This window comes from Rhinopithecus bieti, unplaced genomic scaffold, assembly GCF_001698545.2.
Source record: "Rhinopithecus bieti isolate Rb0 unplaced genomic scaffold, ASM169854v2 scaffold_54, whole genome shotgun sequence".
NCBI classification, from domain to species: Eukaryota; Metazoa; Chordata; class Mammalia; order Primates; family Cercopithecidae; genus Rhinopithecus; species Rhinopithecus bieti.
Window position 1 is genome coordinate 790,651 of NW_016803233.1, and position 7,657 is coordinate 798,307.

The following is a 7,657-nucleotide window of genomic DNA, read 5'->3' on the forward strand; positions in this document are numbered from 1 at the left end:
AAAAAAAAAAAAAAAAAAAAATCAAGGGCGTGTGTGTATGATTTATCTCACACTTTCTTTTTTATTGTAATTGTTTTTCTTTTTTTTTTTTTGAGACAGAGCCTCACTCTGTCACCCAGGCTGGAGTGCAGTGGCATGATCTTGGCTCACTGCAACTTCCACCTCCTGGGTTCAAGCAAGTCTCATGCCTCAGCCTCCTGAGTAACTGGGATTACAAGGGCGCACCACCACGCCCGGCTAATTTTTGTATTTTTAGTAGAGGCGGAGTTTTGCCATGTTGGCCAGGTTGGTCTTGAACCCCTGACCTCAGGTGATTCACCTGACTCGGCCTCCCAATGCACTAGTATTACAAGCATGAGCCACCACACCCGGCCTGTTTTTCCTTTTCATGATAAACAGCATGGAAAGTATCATTGCTCCTTCTTTCCAGAAACGTTTTACGAGCATCGATCTGTGAAGTGTCGATTCTCTGATGTGCAGTGATGGGAGGCGCCCTCCCGTGCTCCAGAGGCCTGGCCATCAGACACCAACAGCCATGCTGGCCGACATACGATGGCACAAGTTGAAAGAGAGGCTTCACTGGAGACGTTCAGGGCAGAACAGAGACTCCTTCCAGCAGGGAATTGGGGGCCATTTATGGCACTTGTGGCGTTAAGGCGGCTTTGAAGGAAGGGATTTCCAGATGAGGAGCAGAGGCTGGGAGTGGCCTTTATTCTCTCTCAGGAATCACCACCCTTGCTGTCTGCTGTCCTGTGTTTGAAAACAGTGGTTTCATTTTTTTCCCAGTTTTTGAGGCTAGAGGATAAATTCAGTCCTTGTTACTACATCTTGAATTGAAGTCTCCCCAAATGTGTTTTTCCTGGGGAGACAGTCTCTTCCTCCTGGTAATCCCCACTATCACCTTCATGTGGTCACCCAGCATCAACCTAAGTAGCAAACAGAGAGGCTCTCCAAAAGAGAAGATGTTTATTTGTGAATAGACCATGACAATGGGAATACATGGGCCATTGTAAACTAGATGCATATTCAGGGAGATAAAGGAAGACAAAGGTTTTTAAATGAAAAATGAAGAGGTTTATATAATTGTTTTAAGATGATTATCCTTGGCTACAAAGATCAATAACAAGGGTGACGTCAGTCTGAGATTGGACAGGCAGTTGCTGGGCAGATGTCCTTGTAGAAATGTTGTTTGTGTAAGATTGTGATGGCCTTCGTGCAAAGCTGTGATTTTAGTAGAGTCTTTTTTTTTTTTGAGATGGAGTTTCACTCTTGTTGCCCAGGCTGGTGTGCAATGGTGCGATCTCGGCTCACCGCAACCTCTGCCTCCCGGGTTCAAGTGATTCTCCTGCGTCAGCTTCCCGAGTAACTGGGATTACAGGCATGCACCACCATGCCTGGTTAGTTTTGTATTTTTAGTAGAGACGGGGTTTCTCCATGTTGGTCAGTCTGGTCTTGAACTGCGGACCTCAGGTGATCCACCCATCTCGGCCTCCCAAAGTGCTGGGATTACAGGCATGAGCCAATGTGCCCGGCCAAGTCTTTTTCATTTTCAGGCATACAAGCCTGAGAACCCGCTCTTCATGGCCTTCTCCTCTGTCAGAGTTTTCTTAATTTTTTTTTTTTCCTTTTTGAGGCAAGGTCTTGCTCTGTCACGCAGGCTGGAGTGCAGTGAATCATAGCTCTCTGCAGCCTCAACATCCCAGGCTCAGATGATCTTCCCACCTTAGCCTTCCAAGCAGCTGGGAGTACAGACACACACCCCCATGCCTGGCTAAAATTTCTGTATTTTTTGTAGAGACCACGTTTTGCCGTGTTGCCCAGGCTGGTCTCAAACTTCTGGGCTCAGGCAGTCCTCCCACCTGGCTTCCCAAAGTTTCGGGATTACAGGTATGAGCCACCATGCCTGGCCAGAGTTTTCTTAACCTTACGGACTCCATTTTGATTCTGCCAACTTTCACGCCAGTGACTTGGTTCCTGTGTATCCAAGAGCGAGTTGGAATCCTAGAATCAGGTCTTGCCATGGGGCTTAGAGTTTGGAAACAGGGTTCAAGCCCAGCTTCTGCTACTAAATAGATGATGGGCCAGATGCTATGGCTCACGCCTATAATATCAGCACTCTGGGAGGCTGAAGGCGGGCGGATCACTTGAGGCCAGGAGTTTGAGAGCCTGGCCAACATGGTAAAACCCCGTCTCTACTAAAACTACAAAATTAGCTGGGTGTGGTGGCGGGCACCTGTAGTCCCAGTTACTCAGGAGACTGAGGCAGGGGAATCGCCTGAACCCGGGAGGCAGAGGTTGCAGTGAGTTGAGATTGCGCCACTGCACTCCAGCCTGGGTGACAGAGCGAGACTCCATCTCAAAAAAAAAAAAAGAGAGAGAGAATGTGTGTAAAATCCCTGTGTAAACTCTCAAGCACCATATCATTGTAAGGTCTTTTCATTAGCCATTGTTACAGGCCCCCTGCTTCTAATCAATCAAACAAAGGTAGTGCTTAAGGAATACTTTGATAGTAACTTAAGAGATCTATAATTATAAATGGAAATGAAACACAGTTACAATATTTTGGAAAAATCATAATGTGTTTCAAAGAAAAATGCAAATTGTACATATATGTGGAATTAGTCTTTTAGGGATAATATGTAGGTGCCCTTGCCACATCTCAGTCTTCATTTGTATTTACAACCTAAACTACAGGGGCTTTGCCTTTTGCATGAGTATGACCCAAGAATAGTTCTTTTTTTTAAGAGAGTCTTGCTCTGTTGCCCAGCCTGGAGTGCAGTGGCACCATCTCGGCTCACTGCAACCTCTCCCTTCCAGAGTCAAGCAATTCTCCTGCCTCAGCCTCCCAAGTAGCTGGGATTACAGGCACCCGCCATCATGTCCGGCTAATGTTTGTACTTTTAGTAGAGATGAGGTTTCACCACGTTGGCCAGGCTGGTCTCAAACTCCTGACCTCAAGTGATCTGCCCGCCTCAGCCTCCCAAAGTGCTGGGATTACAGGTGTGAGCCACCGTGCCGGGCCAGAATAATTTTTATATCTGTGCCTTTCCCTACAAATAGTGACAATAAAAGAAGAATGACAGTCACTAACATCATTGGTAGCTTCTCGTGTGCCGTTTGTTACGTTAAGCACCTGGGCTGTGTTATCTCATTGAATCTTCACTGCAACCCCATGTCCTGGGACTGTGATCAGCCTCATTTTACTGATGAGTCAACTGAGACATGGAGAATTTGGAGAATGAAGTGGCAGTTCCTGTCTCCAAAACCTTTAACAATGAAAGCAAATCAAGTGAGATTCTACATAGCCACAATATTTACAATTAGAGCCTTCAACTAACTTTGTGTGTGTGGATGTGTTTTCAGGCTCAATAGACTACTAGCGAAAAGAAGCAAGTGACCATAGAAACTTATTTTAAGAATTCTTCCCTCACCTGCCTTTTTAAATTTAGAGACAGAGTCTTGCTCTGTTGCCCAGGCTCTTCTTGAGCTCCTGGCTCAACCAGTCCTTCCGCCTCAGTCACCCAAGAAACTGGCACTACAGGTGTGAACCACCATGCCCACCTCCCCCATTTTTTAAATACAGCTTGAGGGATTATGCTGGAGCCTTTTTACACCAGTGGTCCTACAAAATTCACTTCTGTTCATTCATTCATTCATTTGGCTCATTTACTTCGCACCTACTGAGTCCCAGCCACCATGCCAAGTACACAAAAACAACATTCTAAAAAATGACTTTTAGAAAAAAAAATGCTAAAGTGGCATATAAAAGTGACTTTTATGGCTGGGCACGGTGGGTTATGCCTGTAATCCCAGCATTTGGGGAGGCTAAGGCAGGAGGATCACCTGAGCTCAGGAGTTCAAGACCAGCCTGGGCAACGTATCAAGATCCCCATCTCAATTTTTAAAATATATAAATATGAAATAAAAAGAAAAAAAAAAAGACTTGTAGGGGAAGGCAGCACTAAATTGTGGGGAAGCGCAAATGTTCAGGCATCTGTTTGCCTGCTGTGACCCTTGGAAAAATCATTTAGGCCCTCTGCGTTTCACAGTCTTCATTTGTAAGATGGGGATAATAGCAGTGCCTACTGTTAAATAAGGTCGTGTGTGTGAAGCACTCAGCCAGGTGCTGGGCACTTAGTAAATCTTGCTTAAATGTGGCTTTTTTTTTCCTTTTTTTTTTCCTTTTTTTTTTTTTTTTTTTGAGACAGAGTCTTGCTCTGTCACCCAGGCTGGAATGCAGTAGCTCAATCTCGGCTCACTGCAACCTCCTCCTCCCAGGTTCAAGCAATTCTTGTGCGTCAGCCTCCCGAGTAGCTGGGATTACAGGTGCACGTGCCATCATGTCTGGCTAATTTTTGTATTTTTAGTGGAGACGGGGTTTCACCATGTTGGTCAGGCTGGTCTGGAAGTCTTTCTGACCTCAAGTGATCTGCCCGCCTAGGCCTCCCCAAAGTGCTGGAATTTCAGGCATGAGCCACCATGCCTTGCTGGGAATCTGTATTTTAAACAGGTACTCCTGGGGGTTCTGATGTAAGTGGCTCTGGCATCATGTTCTAGGAAAACTTAGTTTTCTTATCTGTAAAATAAGAATAACAATAAAACTCCAAGGTGTTGTTAGAAGCATTAAATGTAATTAATTTCATAATACACATTAGAGAGAACATAGAATTGAGGGTCTGGACAGGAGAGCTTTAGTCCTAAATCTGTCTCTAACTTGCTCTGTGACCTTCTGGAAGGCACTCAACCTTTCTGTGATTCAATTTCCTTACGTGTAAATGGAAGGGAATGTGGCTGCTTTATCTCTATCATGCGATTGTTAGGCAAAAGTGCTGAAGACAATGGCTGTGGAACTCCTCTGAGGAGGAGGAAGTGCTAAGCTTAGGAAACACAGTCTCATGGAAAATTCAGCAGGCAGGAAAGCAGAGACACATGACACCCACTCAACAGGTATTTAGGATTTCAGGGAGAACTGGAGACCAGGCGGTCTTGACATAGCGAAGCCAGGGAGCATCCTTGGGGAACTGGGGAACCTTCTTCCACATGGAAGAAAAGAGCCAATGGGCCGGGCGCAGTGGCTCACGCCTGTAATCCCAGCACTTTGGGAGGTTGAAGTGGGCGGATCACCTGAGATCAGGAGTTTGAGACCAGCCTGGCCAACATGGTGAAACCCCATCTCTACTAAAAACACAAAAATTAGCCAGGTGTGGTGGCGGGAGCCTGTAATCCCAGCTACTCGGGAGGCTGAGGCAGAAGAATCGCTTGAACAGGGGAGGCACAGGTTACAGTGAGCTGAGATCACACCACTGCACTCCAGCCTGGGCTACAGAGCGAGACTTCATCTCAACAACAACAACAACAACAAAGGCACTTGAAGAACTTCAAGACTTTCTGAAGCCTGAGCCCGTATTGGAGGTGGAAGAAGTGTCCCAGGTGTTGCTGGAACTTCAGCTGCATTAGAACCACCTGGAACGCTTGTGAAACCCCAGAGTGCTGGGTCCCAGCCCCGGGGCTGCCGACTCCATAGGTTTTGCTTTTCTAAGCAGTTCCCCGGTGCTGTTGATGCTGCTGGTCCAAGGACTGTGCTTTGAGGACACTGCTGTCAGTGCTGCAAGCTTGCAACCTGCAGACAGGAACCTGCTGTGATGAGCACAGGGTTTTGTAAAAGTTTGAATGTGAATATGCCTAAAGACGGGTCATATCTCCTCTTTGCCCCAGTCCCCACTGCTCCCTATTGTACAGTTGGGGCACCTCACTCATTTATGTTTCTTGCCTGGCCTTGATGGTGTTTGAGTTTTTGAGTTTGCTGCCCTGGCAAACTCACAGAATGCTGGAGCTGGGGCTGAAGCTGAAATGAAACCTTTTTTTTTTTTTTTTTTTTTTTTTTTTTGAGACAGAGTCTCGCTCTGTCTCCCAGGCTGGAGTGCAGTGGCACGATCTCGGCTCACTGCGAGCTCCGCCTTCTGGGTTCACGCCATTCTCCTGCTTCAGCCTCCCGAGTAGCTGGGACTATAGGCGCCTGCCACCATGCCCAGCTAATTTTTTGTATTTTTTTTTAGTAGAGACAGCCTTTCACCGTGTTAGCCAGGATGGTCTCGATCTCCTGACCTTGTGATCCAGCCGCCTCGGCCTCCCAAAGTGCTGGNTCTCGCTCTGTCTCCCAGGCTGGAGTGCAGTGGCACGATCTCGGCTCACTGCGAGCTCCGCCTTCTGGGTTCACGCCATTCTCCTGCTTCAGCCTCCCGAGTAGCTGGGACTATAGGCGCCTGCCACCATGCCCAGCTAATTTTTTGTATTTTTTTTTAGTAGAGACAGCCTTTCACCGTGTTAGCCAGGATGGTCTCGATCTCCTGACCTTGTGATCCAGCCGCCTCGGCCTCCCAAAGTGCTGGGATTACAGGCGTGAGCCACCATGCCCGGCCTTTTTTTTTTTTTTTTTTTTTTTTTTTTTTTTTTTTGAGACAGGGTCTCACTCTGTCACCCAGACTGGAGTGCAGGTGTACAATTATAGTTCACTGCAGCCTAGACCTACGGGGCTCAAGCAGTCCGTCAACCTCAGCTTCCTGAGTAGCTAGGGCCACAGGCATGAGCCACTACACCCGGCTAATTTTTTATTTTTGTAGAGATGTTGCCCAGGCTGGTCTTGAACTCCTGGTTCAAGCAGTCTTCCTGCTTTGGCCTCCCAAAATGTTGGAATTATAGGTGTGAGCCACCATGACCAGCCTGGAATGAACCTTTGAAATCTTTCTAGCAAAGCTCTTTGTTGAATGTGGGGAAACTGCAAAATGTGATTAATTATCCATAGATATTAACAACAATATGTATAATGAAAGCTGTATCAATGGAACTATTCTCTAGCTGTGAGAATAGGACCAAATGCCTTTGCTATTCAATGCATATTTTTTTTTTTTTTGAGATGGAGTCTCACTCTGTCACCCAGGTTGGAGTACAGTGGTTCAATCTCTGCTCACTGCAACCTCTGCCTCCTGGGTTCAAGCGATTTTCCTGCTTCAGCCTCCCAAGTAGTTGGGACTACAGGCACGCACCGGTCCGGGCTATTTTTGTATTTTTAGGAGAGACAGGGTTTTGCCATGTTGGCCAAGCTGGTCTCAAACTCCTGACCTCAGACGATCCACTGGCCCCCGCCTCCCAAACTGCTGGGACTACAGGCGTGACTCCTGCACCCAGCTCAATGCATATGATTGTAATTCTCTTGTATCAGGTGTAGGGGAGGGGAAAATGGCTTCCTTCCACCCTTCTAGGTTCTTTGGCTGGGCTACAAACTAAATTGACATAAGACAGACTAACAGGAGAAAAATTATTTGAATTAACATGCATACACACGGGAGTCCCACAAAACATGAGTATCCAAGAAGGGTCAGATGATTGACGCTTATATAGCATCCTGAGCTGCAGAAAGGAATAGGGCTTAGGGTTTCTCAAGGGGGCTTTGACACAAGTTACGGGAGGGTGATGGGAAGAAATGTATGGTGAATAAAGGTTGTCTTGTTACACAGATAAACAGCCTCTGTAGCCAGGCTCAGTGGCATGTGCCTGTAGTCCCAGCTACTCGGGTGGCCGAAGCGGGAGGACTGCTTGAGCCCAGAAGTTTGAGACAGTAGTGCATGATGATTGTGCATGTGAGTAGCCGCTGCACTCC